This window comes from Rhynchophorus ferrugineus, unplaced genomic scaffold, assembly GCF_030347505.1.
Source record: "Rhynchophorus ferrugineus isolate W39M unplaced genomic scaffold, kcgeb_rfMv2 rfM3, whole genome shotgun sequence".
Lineage (NCBI taxonomy): Eukaryota > Metazoa > Arthropoda > Insecta > Coleoptera > Curculionidae > Rhynchophorus > Rhynchophorus ferrugineus.
In genome coordinates, this window is record NW_027472582.1 from 55,793,250 (window position 1) to 55,808,870 (window position 15,621).

The 15,621-nt window shown below is 28.7% G+C and overlaps 3 pseudogenes; 1 reads left to right on the plus strand and 2 right to left on the minus strand.

Annotated features, from left to right (window-relative positions):
• Positions 1-1,613: 1,613 nt before the first annotated feature.
• Positions 1,614-2,092, minus strand: LOC143193326 (larval cuticle protein III/IV pseudogene; annotated as a pseudogene).
• A 2,375-nt stretch (positions 2,093-4,467) lies between these two features.
• Positions 4,468-4,878, plus strand: LOC143193687 (larval cuticle protein III/IV pseudogene; annotated as a pseudogene).
• A 3,102-nt stretch (positions 4,879-7,980) lies between these two features.
• On the minus strand, positions 7,981-8,545 carry LOC143194198 (larval cuticle protein 65Ab1 pseudogene; annotated as a pseudogene).
• Positions 8,546-15,621: the final 7,076 nt, after the last annotated feature.

Here is a 15,621-nt window from a genome sequence, read left to right on the forward strand (position 1 = left end):
CATTCCTTCTCTTACCGTACTCACCTCAGCTTCTAACTCCTACGCTACTTCTTTTTATCTTTATTTTCTAAAAAATCTGTGCAAAAAAGTAATATTGATTTTAACTCCCAGGTAGGTTATATTAGAATAATCTGAATCCGAACGCGGGTCTCCGGTTGCTATTGTCCTAGTTTACGAGACAACGATGAAAAATGCGATTTGGAACAATAACCATGTTTGGTGATACTGGGTTTTCTGGGATTGTCCATAGTCGGTTACTTGTTAGTAGGTATCAAGACCATTTAACTGTAGCTCCATACAAAATAAATCTCTCTTACAATCAAGGAGGACAAACAGATATATTTTGTGGAATTGATATTATTATTGATGATGCTACTGTACTGTATTAACTGTTTTTATTGTAAACTGTGTCCAAGGCTTTTGTTCTACGAATAGAAGTATGACAAACCTCCTGCAATAAAAGAAAATCCCACTGCGAAAGAAGATTGAAGTGAGTTTTAACTGAGTCCAGACTGGTAGACAGTTCAGATAATCACAGTTGGGTAAACTTTCCAGAATTTTCTCGAAAGCTTTGTCATGAAAAATTAATTGTTTATTTTTTAATTGTAAATACTCTATTTAGTACATAGTCTTTTTTATAGAATATAGCATAATAGTCAGAGAAGTTAATTACATTTAATTATATATATATATATATATATATATATATATATATATATATATATATATATATATATATATATATATATATATATATATATATAATATGAATATATGAATAATGAATATATGTATAACGGCTTTGAAATAATATTAAAAACAACTTTTTCAGTTATTATGGTATATTCACGGTATTAAGTCTGTTGACTGGCCAGTGACCAACATAGAAACCATCCCATAGCATTATTCCATCTTACATCCGATGTTAATCAGATTATCTACTGTAGAATTAGTTAGAAGCGAGCCTGTATACAGTAATACTGTTTTAGTATTACAAAATATAGAACAAGAACATACTCCTTGTTGATATATAATTTTGTGATCTTTTTTCATATCAAATGCATTTCCTATTTATCAATAGTACTTAGACATTGAATAAAGATTATAGATAAGATTAATAATCACCCTTTCGTTCCTAGAATTTAGCTATAACAAGATCTAGTCAACATTAGCTAAAGCGTACATTTTAACAATAGCTAATTCCTTTAAACGTGGCATTATAAACAAAAACTACTGGAGTGAAAAGTAATACTGAACTAGTACTATTATTTTAATATATAGAAAGAAAAAGAATAGTCTTTATATATCATCAAAGAATACTTCTTGGTCGTAGTTTCCTAGTAATGATAATTTTTTTATGATATCGGGTATACATTCAAATAAGCATTAATTAAAATTTAAAGGCCTACGATGCTTAATAATATTAAAATTACACAAAACTGAAAAACTGCCTTTATATACTAATAATTGTAATGTTTTATGTACTGACATGAGCTTAATAAATTAATGATGATCAAGATCATAAGAAGAGATCAAAATGAGAAGGTATTTGTTACAAAAATTTAAAGAAATTGTATTTAAATATTTTGAAGTATCAAATAAATGAAAAAAAATTAAAAAACAATATTTATTACATATAACCTAAAATATTAATAATAAAACACATGTTTAATTAATGTTTCTTTTCTGGTTCTGGATGAGCCGCAATCCATTCTAGAGCTCTGACAATGGCTTTCGGGATTTCTGGAGCAACTGGGAGATCGGCGCTTCTAGCTTGATAACCATTTTCGTCGGCTACATAGCTTATTTCATGATGGTTACCATCCAGATCGGTCCATGATACGGATCCTTCCACAACTGTGATCGTTTCCTTATCGAGTTGTTTTACAGAGCCTTTTTGTTGGTGTTTGGACCCATCAGCTAACTCGTAATTCCACAGGAAGTTACCATCTGGTTGAATGTCAGAACTTTGCGATAATATGGCAACAGGTTCAGGAATAATTACACTAAACACGACAGCTACAAAGCCGCAGAACATTAATACTTTTGCCAACATATTTAACGTTTTCTTGATTAATTGATACTGATTGTGTTGAAAGCTTGTCTTATATTTATATTAATTTTTCGTTGTTTGTAATGCTATTAACCAAGGACAGGAATTATTTGTTTTTCCTTGAACTTATAATAAGTTGTTTGCTGCCACACTTTTCTTAAGTCATACCGTTATAGGTACACCTGGAAGAGAGAAATGTCAAGAGTTGATTTCCCAGAAGCTTTGAGAGTGATAAATAGTAATTAAATTATTGATAACTGTTAAAATTTAAATAAGCGTAATAAATTAAAAACATTTTGAAAAGCTGTCCATGATGTATAACAATATTTTTTTAATTTAGGTTACACAAAATGGTTACGAATTGTTCTGCAATTTTGGCGGAAAGCTGCAAACGAACATTTACGAACACATTTTTATATCGTTAATATATAAATATTAAACATAATAACTTTTTTAGTACTGGAGGTCTGCACCATATTAATAAATAATTTACCGTTACCACCAATTATGATTCGAATAAAGATTACTTTTTAGATGGACAAATATATAGCAAATATTGTGTGAATTTATTATTTTTAAGAATATTTTTTTGCGTCAAAATCAATGCACTTTTCCATGCCATTGGAAACAACATTTGTAATACTCTTTCCGCTGTGATTGAGATTATTCCAAAATGCACATTTTGAACTGCTGCTTCTTCGAGAAATATTGTCTTCTGTTATATCTGACAGCGTAATTTATTTTTAAAGTATGAAAATAGCAAAACGTGATTATTGCAGTCAATGTGTCATCAATAACCTGGTCGTTAATTGTGACCAGTTATTTCTTCAGGGAAGAAATTGGGTTTGGCGTTTATTGGAAGAGTTATATAGTCAGTTCTTGTTTTGTATCGGGTTTATAGGCATATATTCATGATTTATCACCTGTGTAGATGTTGCACACAGTTTTAAGTCCACATTGAACGTATGTTTAAAATGTTTGCAACGCTTAAATCAATACAAGCCATTTTAGCATTTGTCAGACAATGCGAGCTTCAACAAATCATTTTTCGGCAATATGATGACGCAATATTAAAATATTCTAGACCAAGTTATGTTTAATAATGCCAAGCTTCCAATAAAAAGTCACATGGCATCGGATAAGTAATGTAAAATTAAATATAGTAGAAATATATTTTGCCAGATTTTATTCTTCTGCTTTTATCTGGACAAATATATAAATGCATGGCCTAGCAATGTATAGTGTCATAATATTGAATAAAATACAGTTTTATATCTTCTGTAAATTCTCACAACTTGGCCTTAATTATTGATTGATTGGAGTAACGATTGGATTAATTCAAACAATACAAAAATAGTAATATAATTTTATTACATTACATACAAAAAATTAATTTACCAACAATCCAAATCTAAACTGTCTGTGTTTTGTTTGGTTCTTAAAATTAATTTGAGAACAAAATAATTCTGATTTCTTGCCCGGCACCGACTTTACAGTGGTCAGGTGGTATGAGTTAAAATAATATTGTAAATAGATAAATAGGTTTAGGTCGGTAATAAGTTAAATTGAGTGTATATAGAAGAATATAATATACATGTAGCAGATAGCTTAAATAAGGTTTCTGTTTATTTTTAATTACTTATTACAACGATTATTATGTACATATTTTATTTCTAAAAGTTTTTTTGTTGTGTTAAAATCTAAGTATGATTAATTGTTTGTGTTTTGTTTGGTTCTTAAAATTAAATTGAGAACAAAATAATTCTGATTTCTTGCTCGGCACCGACTTCAAAGTGGTCAGGTGGTATTAGTTAAAATAATATTGTAAATAGATAAATAGGTTTAGGTCGGTAATAAGTTAAATTGAGTGTATATAGTAGAATATAATATACATGTAGTAGATAGCTTAAGTAAGGTTTCTGTTTATTTTTAATTACTTATTACAACGATTATTATGTACATATTTTATTTCTAAAAGTTTTTTTGTTGTGTTAAAATCTAAGTATGATTATTTTTTAATTTTTAGCGAGTTCCCTATTTATTTTTTGAACTTGGTTAAATTTTTTAGTTAAAAATAGTTTTTATATAATTTACTCTCATCCTGATAGCTTCCAGTTATTCCAAATCTTGGAGACTTATTTTTAAACGTGATATTTTATTTAGATGATATATTTAATTTAACAATAAGATAATATATTCCTAAATTCTTTAGATCTAATATTCAGATATTTTATTGCCATCATGACCTAAAGTGAGTATCTACTAGCGACATTTCACCTCTTACCTATTTCCTTGTATAACGGCACCACAAAATTTACGCGCTAATAGACATTTTATTTTTCACTTGAATATGTATGAGCTAAATATTGAAAATTTCTTCGTATAAATATGTTCGCCAATATTCATCAAATCATTAAGACAAATACGTTCATCACCTTAAAATGGTGTCAAAACTTTTCTTACTTTTTGGTATCATTGCGATTGGCTACGGTGCAATAATAAAGGAACCAGTGGCTATACTATCGCAGAACAGTGATGTTAGACCTGATGGTAGTTTTGAATGGAATTATGAAGGCGCTGACGGATCCAAGCATCAACAGAAAGGGACGGTTAGGCACGTAGACAAAGAAACCTTTATTGTTATTGAAGGTTCTATCTCGTGGACTGACCCCGAAGGAGAACATCACAAAATTACTTATATTGCTGACGAAAATGGATATCAAGCCAAAGGCGGAGACCTACCGGTTGCTCCTGAAATTCCAGGCGCTATAGTGAGAGCTCTGGAATGGATATCTGCACATCCAGAATCGGAAACGAAACATTGATTTAGTTTGTATTTATAAAATATTAATTATTGATAATATGTAAATTATTAAAAGTGTTTATTAAAGTATAGTTAAAATATTTTTTATTATATTATTACGATCTAAAATTCTTTAAATTGACATTACAACATCGTTAATGTCAAATTAGCGGATGGTTAAAATATAATTTTTAAAATGAATGATCTGAATTTGGTTGCAAATTCATTTTTATTCAAACATATTTGTTAGTTATAACAATAGTTAGAAAAAAAAATTGCTCTTTAATTTTTGTGCTGCAATGGTAGGAGTAAAATGGGTAACAATTTTTTGGTAAATAGAGTGGTATATATTATACAGCGTGACAGTTCCTACTATTGCTGTGAAAACTGTGTATTCGAAACGGAAGTAAGTTGTTCGTTATAATACTGAATGACAGCGATAAGTGAGATATATAGGCATAGTGTTTTGGTTTGTTATAATTAATATAAACCATCAGTGTTTTTTTGTATCGCCGATCGCTTCTTTCTTTAAAATAAAATAGTTTTAAAGTAAATGAAATGTTTTAACACTTCACATTTCCTAACTTATACAGTTTCTGTGGAATAGTTCAGGTATGATAGAGTAATATGGACATTAAAAACCAAAAAGTCGAATTTCTACAATTTTTTTGAAGACGTCTTTTAATTGGTATGATATTGGGTGTATTAAAGATTATTGTTCACAATAATCATTCATGTTATCACTGACAATGAGACATGTATATATGCATTTCACATTCGATTAATGCATTTGACAAACGACCCACTAAGCTTCAGAAGGATCAAGAATTTTTATCTGAACAGATATCGAAAAAACTAAATCATATCAAAAGTTAATTTGATGCAACTGCAACAACCAAGTAGGCGGTTGTACCGTGATGTTATTTATAAATTGTAATTTTAGTCAGATTCTAAATAATCTGTCTTAATGTCTCTTATAGCTCTCTGATAAATATATGTCTACCAATATCTTGAAATTAAAAGAAATTAACTATTATTTAAAAATATTCTAGATAAGTTAAAGTAATAAACTAAAAGCGATACTAATTAATATAATTTATACTCATGGTTAAAGTTTGTTTATACTAACCAAATGTACAATGATTACTAATATTTTTTTTATAAAGGTTATATCACATTTATAAAACTAATACTTCATAGAAGCATACCGTATATCTTATAGCAAATACGAAATTATTTCCAACAAATATAAAATAAGAGATAATAAAACACAACATTTTATGTGAATTTTTACATAACATAAAAATATTTATTATGTTCATGCGTTGACTTGCTAAAAAAGGCAAATGTTGAAATAAGGATTCGTACTGGGAAAATATTAACATAAATTAATTGATTTATGAGGTAATATTCGTAATATCTGTCATAAATATCCATATGTCATGTCTCATTATAGTAAGTAAAGTAGAAGTTATATTTTCATTAATTTATAAGTTTTAATATATGAAAAAGTATTGTATATTTATTTTAAAATAATTTTTATTTGGCAAAATCATTAATATAAAAAGAACAGGTTCTATCCACATTCGAAAAGTGATAATATTACTCCACAATAGGTGTTAATATGTTTGTGTCTTAGAATAAAAAGCTATGACTTTTTCGTCCAATTAGAATATTTAATTCGCTAGGCGCACAAAGCTAATGAAAAACACTATATGGCGACGTTGCATAAAGTCTTATCTAATATTTTCAATTACAAACAAGTATATACAGTATAATATATATATATATATATATATATATATATATATATATATATATATATATATATATATATATATATATATATATATATATTATAAAATAGAACATTTCTTTTCGCATTCACTCTTTGCATTTGACATTTGATAAGTAACTTAATTAAGGTTATATTAACAAATTGAAGTAATTCACAAAGCTTTATTTGTCTTTACTACTGACTGTGGTAATCAGTTGGTGAGTTTTTTAAAAAGTTATTAGATCATTAGTATCATTTTCATTTCTGTTAATGAGGAGTTTAATTTCGTTATAAATTCGTTATGGGAAACATTTGAATGGACATTTTCTTAGTTCATAGATATATTGCGGCACTCACTGAGTAGGGGTAAAGTTTGTAGAAGGCCAGAATAAAATTGGGATCCAATATTGAAGTAATAAACCGAATACTATAAGCTGTAGTAGTTTTCACTTCTCTAAAGTTACATGGAAGAAAGGAAATATAATTAAAACTAAAATTTCGCTTTTCCAAACGCTTATTTTTCCAATTCTTCTGCATAATTCTGTGAACTGGATTCTGTTGAAATGAGATATCTATATTCTGTCTAAATTTCTATGTTATATTTAAAATGAAAGTATTCGATTAAGATACGGTAATTAATGCACAGTTGAGGAAAACACCCCGAGACTAAAATAAAAGAGATTAAAATGTTTTGGACATCGAGAAATCGATCTTTTTTTTGTAGAAAACGCAGTGAGTAATCCATACAGACATTTGAGATCATGCAAATGGATCTGAACAGTTGAAGATCAACGCCAAGAGTAGTAAGCGAGACGATGAAACATATTGGAGGTCTTGCGGTACTAACAGCACAGCATTTTAGATGAAAAACAGATACTCATTCGGGACACTGACCACGATGGTGCTAGTAGAAAGTATTAGTTGAGAAGATTCACATATAATTTGCTTCTTCTTTAGTTTGTTCTAGAAAATAATTAATTTGTTTTTTTCCTATCAACCATGTGTATTATTTAGTTCAACCTTATATGTGGAAAACTGAATTGCTCGGCGAAGTGTTACAATGGCATTGATAAATTCTAAATTTAAGAATATTTCAAAATTTTGGTTATTATATATAGGTTAATATTTTTATTTAAAAAATATATGTAATATATTATTGGATTGAGTTTATATAATATTTATCAAAATAATTGATTTTATTTGGTGCCGTACTTTTAATTATGTTGAGTATGTTATTATATTGTTGAATACGTTCTTTTAAAATGATTTAAAGTGTCCCTTATCGCTACTATTAATTCGGTTACATACTGGAATAATTTTGTACAAATAGGAATAAAAAAAGGCAACTTGAATTAAATATTTTAATTAATATATTTTGGCACAATATATAATAGCATTTTATATTTTTTTATATGAATATAATATTGTTAAAATATATGTTGTTTTTGGTATTTACGTGTTCGCATTCTCGTCGTAATTTATGTTCAGCTTCACCCATCAATTAGCTGTTGCTACAGGTAAATTGGGAGATACAGGGATATCCGATCCTTGTGGTTGGAAACCGTTCTCATCTGCGGTGTAGTTAAGCGTGTGTTGAGCACCTGCAGGATCAACCCACGTTACTGAACCCTGGATAGCTTGTGCTGTCCCGTTCTCGACTTGCTTCTGGGCCCCGGACTGTTCGAGTTTTGTGCCGTCTCCAGCTTCGAAACTCCATTTGAAACTTCCATCAGGTTCTATATCGGATTCTTGAGAGATAATGGGTACCGGCTGTTTCACAGGTTCTTCAGGTACAGCTGCACTTAACACAACGGCTAATAAAGCATATACTGGAAAAATGTTTCTGAACATGTTTCTTTTTTATATAATGCTAATACTGTAAAGGTAGAACTCTATAATGGCAAATGGAAAAGCTTCGTCTTTTATACTATACTTCTCATTCCCTTCTTTTCGTTTGAATGTTACCATGAAGGAATATTAGGAATGCAAATAAAACTGATTTTGTGTCAAAATCGCACCTATTTGTTATTAAACAAGGTTCACATCATCGATGAACTTGACATATATTTTAGATCATGTTAATAGAATAACCAAATCCTTTTACTAGTTTTCTACAAATGTATAATTAAAATAAATGTATTTATATTATCACTTAATATTGTCATTTCTATTTTAAATAATTGCATTATAAGGGTGACGATTTATTTAATTATTAAATTTTTGTTTTTTTCTTCTTTGGTTTGATAGCTGATTTTTATATTTCGGGATTTGAGATCAAGAATAATTTCTACTAAAGATGTTTTAATTTGTGTATTTTAATCCATCAAGGTAAACATGTTTTTTTCAAAGTGACTACAGAAACATGTTGAGCATTTTCTTTCGATATCGAAAAAGACTTCCCATGCAACGAACCATTGTATATGAAGTTGAAAGTTGGTAAGTTACCAAATCAAACCAAACCAAACAATAATACCCGAATTTTTTATATTGTTGGTGATCTAGAAAAAAGAGTAAAGAATAAAAAATAATATTTTCTTAAATACATTTGCGATTTAGAAGGCTAATAGTTCAATTGAACAGCGCTCGGATTCCGATATATATATATATATATATATATATATATATATATATATATATATATATATATATATATATATATATATACAAGCTATCTAAGATGATCTCTAAGTTGCTTCTGGCCCAGTTGGTAGGCTGAATTCCGAGGTTTACAATTTAATTTAATTGTAGACACTATAAAGTTATTTCCATTTACTGAAAAGTATGTAATAACAGTTTTAACATATCAATTCATATCAAAAAATCATTACAAAAGCTGTCAAAAATGCATAAGTCTACCTTTGTCATGTATTGTCATGTAAAGGGTTCCTTTATCATAACATAATCTAAGTGATAATTTTAACAATGTCTTTATTATTTGTTTTCTTGTCGAAATAATTTAACCCATACTAACGTCTATTGGGTTCAATAGCAATCTATATAATGCATTATAAAATAGTATATAATGATTATGGAAAAAAATATGATTTTATCAAAAAAACAAATTTTGTCAAAAATTAGGTGAAAATTATCTATGAGTGAATCTGTGATTGTATCAAGATCATATTTCGGGAGTTGTCTGGGTATCATCACGATATAATAGACTAGGGATAATTTCGTTTTCTTAAATATTATACAAAATTAATGTATTCCTAGAATTAAATGTAAATACTAAACATATATCATTATCCTATACATGAGGTTTTGTTGTCGATGTGTTTTATCATTTTTGTAGTAAAATCATAATTCCATACTTGAAGTACCTCTGAGAGATGTTCATGAACTCTTACACATTAGATGAAAACTCCCAGGCCTAACACATAGGTGACGCTAGTTGCATTAACCGCGTTTTAGTGAGTATTAATCTTCAAAAGAAAGCTTCGAAAATATCATAACATTCCACTCAAGAGTTTGTGTGTTATTGTGCTAAGACACTACTTCTGTTATTTTCAAAACGATAGATCAAAAACAATTTCGTATTTTAATTTTACATTGCTTCTTATATGTTCTTCAGTTCCTTGATTCTGCTCCATTAGAAGCAACAACAAAACGTTGGTTTGCTGACTTCAAATGTGGCTGGAGAGATACCGATGATGCAGCCCGCAGTGGACGTTCAAATGAGGCGGTAATACCAGAAAACCATTAAAAAAATCCCCAAAATCGTTCTGAATGATCGAAAAGTGAAGTTGCTTGAGTTAGCCAACATCATAAAGATATTAAAAGATAGTGTTGGTTTTATACTGCATAAGCATTTGACTATAAGAAAGCTTTGTTGAAAGTGGGTGCTGCGTTTGCTCACCAAAAACATGAACGCGTTGATGATTCTGAACAGCATTTGGCAATATTTAAATGTAGAAAACCGGAATTTTTGCATCTATATGTGATAGTGGATGAAACATGGATTCATCACTTCACTTAGGAATCAATACGATCATCATCTGAGTGGATAGCAACTGGTGACAGGTCTATTTTGAGGCAAAAGATAACTTGTTCTACAAAAGTTGTATTGAAATGATGAGTGGCGCTAGAACGATTCAGGTTCTTGATGAAGATTACGTTGACGAATAAAGTCAATTTTGAACTTGTTGAAAAACGCGTTGAAAATCCCGTTTTGTTTATTACACCCGTTAAATTATCAGTCCATGTGTTAACAAACCAAACTTCTATCCAAATTATTAGCCTGGAGGGTATCCATAGAAAGCTAAGCTGTATGAAACTGTTTGAGGGAAATGGAACATCCTTTCATACTCTGTTGGAAATACAGGATTTAAATGGTGTATGGATAACCCACGAAGAGTTGTTCTGAAAAACTACTTTTAAAAGAATACAGTATTTAAAAGTACATAATAAAATCAAGGAAGACTTATTATTTCAATTTGTGTAATTAGATGAAACATAGATATTTGCCATGCCAACGTAATAAAAATAGTGTTAAGAAATGGAAACAGGAATGGCTTTATTCCTTAGTTTTAAAGAAACCATTCCAAATTGCCTTTTATGTAATTTACTTAAAAAGAAGCCTAATAAGAAACACATGATAGATTACATACGAATGGTCAGAGTATTACGTCTTGCTCCATATCACTGTATATTAAATCCAATCGATATATTGTATGACAAAGAATTATTACAATAGAAATTCAAGTCGAGAAGGATATAAAATCAGGAATTGTTTAGATATGTGGAATGTTATGTGAAATGATGGAATCATGAACATGTGTTAGATAGACTGGAATTTAACAGATTAGTTATATATTTGTATGGCGAAAGTGACAGTGATTGAGTGAACATTTCTGAATGTGGGATTATGATGCTGACAATTACCCAGACATGATGATGAGAGTGGAAACAACTGAAAGTTGGTATATATATATATATATATATATATATATATATATATATATATATATATATATATATATATATATGCAAAATTTGTGTAGATATGAGTCTAGTTGTTTATAATATTTGTGTAGATATGTGTCTAGTTGTTTATAATATTCATGAACATTTGGTCAAAATATGTGACGAAGGAAAGAATACTAATAGTTTTCCAGATATGGCAAATGCACTAGGGAGCACTGATTAAATCTAATTTTATTAATAAAGATGTATACAGGTAGTAACAGAAGAAACTATATACACATTCATACATTGGATATGTATTCATCATGGAAGACGATTCCTTGCTTGTTAATAAATTCTTCAGTCGCGTTTTGTTGTTAAGACTGAGTCATGATACACTTTTATTGGTCGCACCGGTTCATTTAATATAATAGTTGGAGAGTAAATAGCCTGATACTTCATATACCGTTCATATAATTTGTTATATTATACAGATGTGACTGTACTGTACTGTAGAAATTATTTGTAGAGTAAGTTCGGGGGCTATTAATAATTACATTTATTTGTACATTTCACGATTCATCAGAATCATATTTTTATTATATTTATCTATATTTGATAAAAATCCTTCGCTGCGGCTCACTTTATCCCAAATTTCAAAAGTAATTAAGAATTTTTATCCATTTAACATCTCTATAATTTTTGTAAGCTCTTTCTATTGTGACAATGATGATCAGGGCTTATGCGAGTATAGGGCAAGATTCTCAAGTCCTCATGAGATAGTCCCTAGACATTAAAATTGCCTATATCTATTAAACTTTGTCATTTACTGATTCCAATAATAAAATTTCTAGTGATAAGTTACTAAGTAAGTGATAAAGCTTCGTGGTAAAAATCTGACCAGAGTTTTCATTAGATATAATTGCTGACCTAAAGTTCTGTAGTCTAAATTACATGCTAGCGACTGAGTATCAGTATGAAGTATTACCAACACGAAGCTGAACGCGAATAAATTAGCCAGCAGTTTAAATTAATAGAACCAGAAACTTTCAAGTATTTACTTATTTATTTTTAAATTTTGAGTATGATTGAAACTAGTAGGTACGACTATAGATCTTTTTTATGTACATTGTTCTTTAGATACCGGCGAAGTCTGGGCTTTTTTATCCTTGAATTTACAAGTAGGTAACTGTTAAGTATACAATTTAATTGCAGTCTTCATACAAACTAGCAAAAAAAAAAACAGAACTTATGACAACGAATGACTATTTATGAGGGGTCTTGATAAACCATTAAAAAAAGTTAAATAGATTCAGTCTTGTACATGGAAGAATGCGCTCATATTTTATGAAACAATATGATTATGAGTGTTTTTTTGTCAAAGGTTTTTTCTATTTGTTTGTTTTGTTGATTTTTAAATCTCTTGAATTCTTGTGATTACTATACCTATTACTTAACGTGGGATTCGAAGTTTACGAACCAGGGTTTTTGTTGGACTGGGCTTGCTGCTTAATGTTGGCTCCGAACCATAGTCTTGTGAGTCAAACAGTGGCCAACACGGAGATAATCCCAGAAAGCATCTGGTGTCATCTAGCCTGGTTAATGGAATGGTTATTCTTTGTCGGATTTCAGGCTGTTGCCTCGCGACTATCGCAACAGTAGGAGGATCTTAACCAATGCGTCTACATAGCTGGCATAATAAGTCTTTTAAAATTCATGCAATTTATTAATTTAAGAATGATCATCAACTACAATACGAAATTGGATAATTTAGACCCATTATTTAGGTTGTACTTGTCAATTTTTTATAAGTGCTTTTAGTTTTAATTACTTTATTATACTTGTTTTAATTTTATTAATTAATATTTCTATTTGGATATTGATATCTTACGTTCTTAAACACCTTTAAACTTGAAGAGTTCCTTAAAAACTAGTTAACAAGTTTACTACTATCGATGTTCTAATAAAGTGCATTAAACATTTCTCTATGATCTATATAAAAGAACTATAAGTGTCTATATTACTAGAGATCAAAGGATAAATAGAAAGTAGCGTTCATATTGAACTTGAATATCTTGAATTGAATATCTCCATATCCATGGACCTAAAATAAAGCAACTTTTGTCTTAAAGTCCATTTGTATATGTTCATTTTCTTGTGATTCTTCATACTGTTTTGACTAAAACTTGACTAATGCGTTCTTATAGTTTTATCACATATAATTTTTCTGTGGGTTTTTTGTTTAATGTGGCTTGTTAGTCATGGTGTTTGGCATTAAATTGGCATTAAATTTTATAAATTAAATAATATAATAAAGCCTATTAATAAAACAATTATCAATAAAAATTTAAAACATTTATTCCTTAAGTGGGTTTCGAACAGAAATATCGCATAGTGGAGGACTATTGGGTCGTATTGACCACCGTGAAAAGTTAGAAGCACATTTTACACGAATTAATATACTTGCTTTTATGAATAATTTTGTATATGCGGTGTAATATATGAAATAATTACAAGAATACAAAAACTACTATAATACTTTATTTATAATTACTATAATGTGGAACTTTCAAAATTTCACAATAATTTTACACCACTAGAAACTAAAATGAGGAAAATACAATTATCAAAGTAATAAACTAACTGAAGTAACATTAATTTTATTGCAAAATTCATCTTTTAAGTAGAGAGAGCCTACTGTTTTGAAATTCTATAGCTTAACTCGAATTAATTTAAGATTAATGGTTATATTTTGGTACTCTTTTGGTTGTTAAAGTATTATTCTGTCTCTATGTCTTCTGTCTCTTGACTTGACTTAATTCTTCTCTTGAAGGAATTGTTTTAATCTTCAATCATAGAAAATATGATCTAGAGATATCGTCTAACAATAAGTGGAGAATTTGTCTTACTACCACCGCAAATATTTTGAATATTAGTTACCTATTATTGTATTTATGTAAATGATTAGTACTAGTGATTTGATCAAATTATTATTCTTAGCATTTTATTGGATATTATTTTATAGATTTGTTGTATATAACAAATGGGATGTTATATATACATGTTATTACTTTTCATTAATATCAAGGAGTGTGTCTATAAAGATTTAAAATACCTAATACCTACCTAGTCTAATATCGGTTGCATGACCTAATTTATACAGATTATTGCTTCTAATTGAATATTATGTTAGAAATAGAGATATACGACCTTACATTGTTTAAAAGACCGTGACATATTTATTAGAATTGATCCCATTTCAGTATTATTTGTTCCAGTGAATACATCACCTTTTAGTGCATAAACAATTCAAAACAGTGGCTTTGTTTATTGACAGCAATCGTATGTTATTTAACTTCGTTGTATATTTTTATTTGAATTAAGATTTCTGAAGAATCCGTATAAATTAAGTCCATGTAAAACATGTATTGATAATAGAATTTTAACCCAGTTTTTTTAACTTAATGGTTTTTCATTTTTATTCAAGTAATATATATGTATGATACCATATTATTAATTTAAGAGAAATTAGTCGGCCTATTTGATTTACTGACTTAAAATCTTGTGTTATACCTATATATACCATACATACAAAGTTGTTAAAAATGTTTTCATCCTTTCAATGATTTTTCGAATATGTCCATGTGCAAATACATATTTCCATATATGCTGTATACCCTTTATCGATATCTTGAACCTTCAAAGAGTAAGGAAGAAGAAAATAATATTTGATGGTTTTTCCGATTGAGGTTAGGTAATCTATGATATTTTTTATTAATAAATTAATACATTTTAATATAATATTTTTTGTATTATTTATAGAAAGTAGATAGTTATAGAAATTAATGTATTACCTGTTAGTTTTAAACCAATGGAATAAGTTGTTACTTAGGAAAATAATTGTTTTATATCAGAAAGAGTATTTTGAAGAAATTTAGTTTTGTTTCTCATTCCCAATATTCGTAAATGAATAATTACTTTTTCCAATTTAATGTATGTATGTATTTATATGTCAATATACAGGTCATTATATATTAGGTAGTAATTTTTAATGGTGTTGAGTCTTTAATAATTAAAATACTGAGA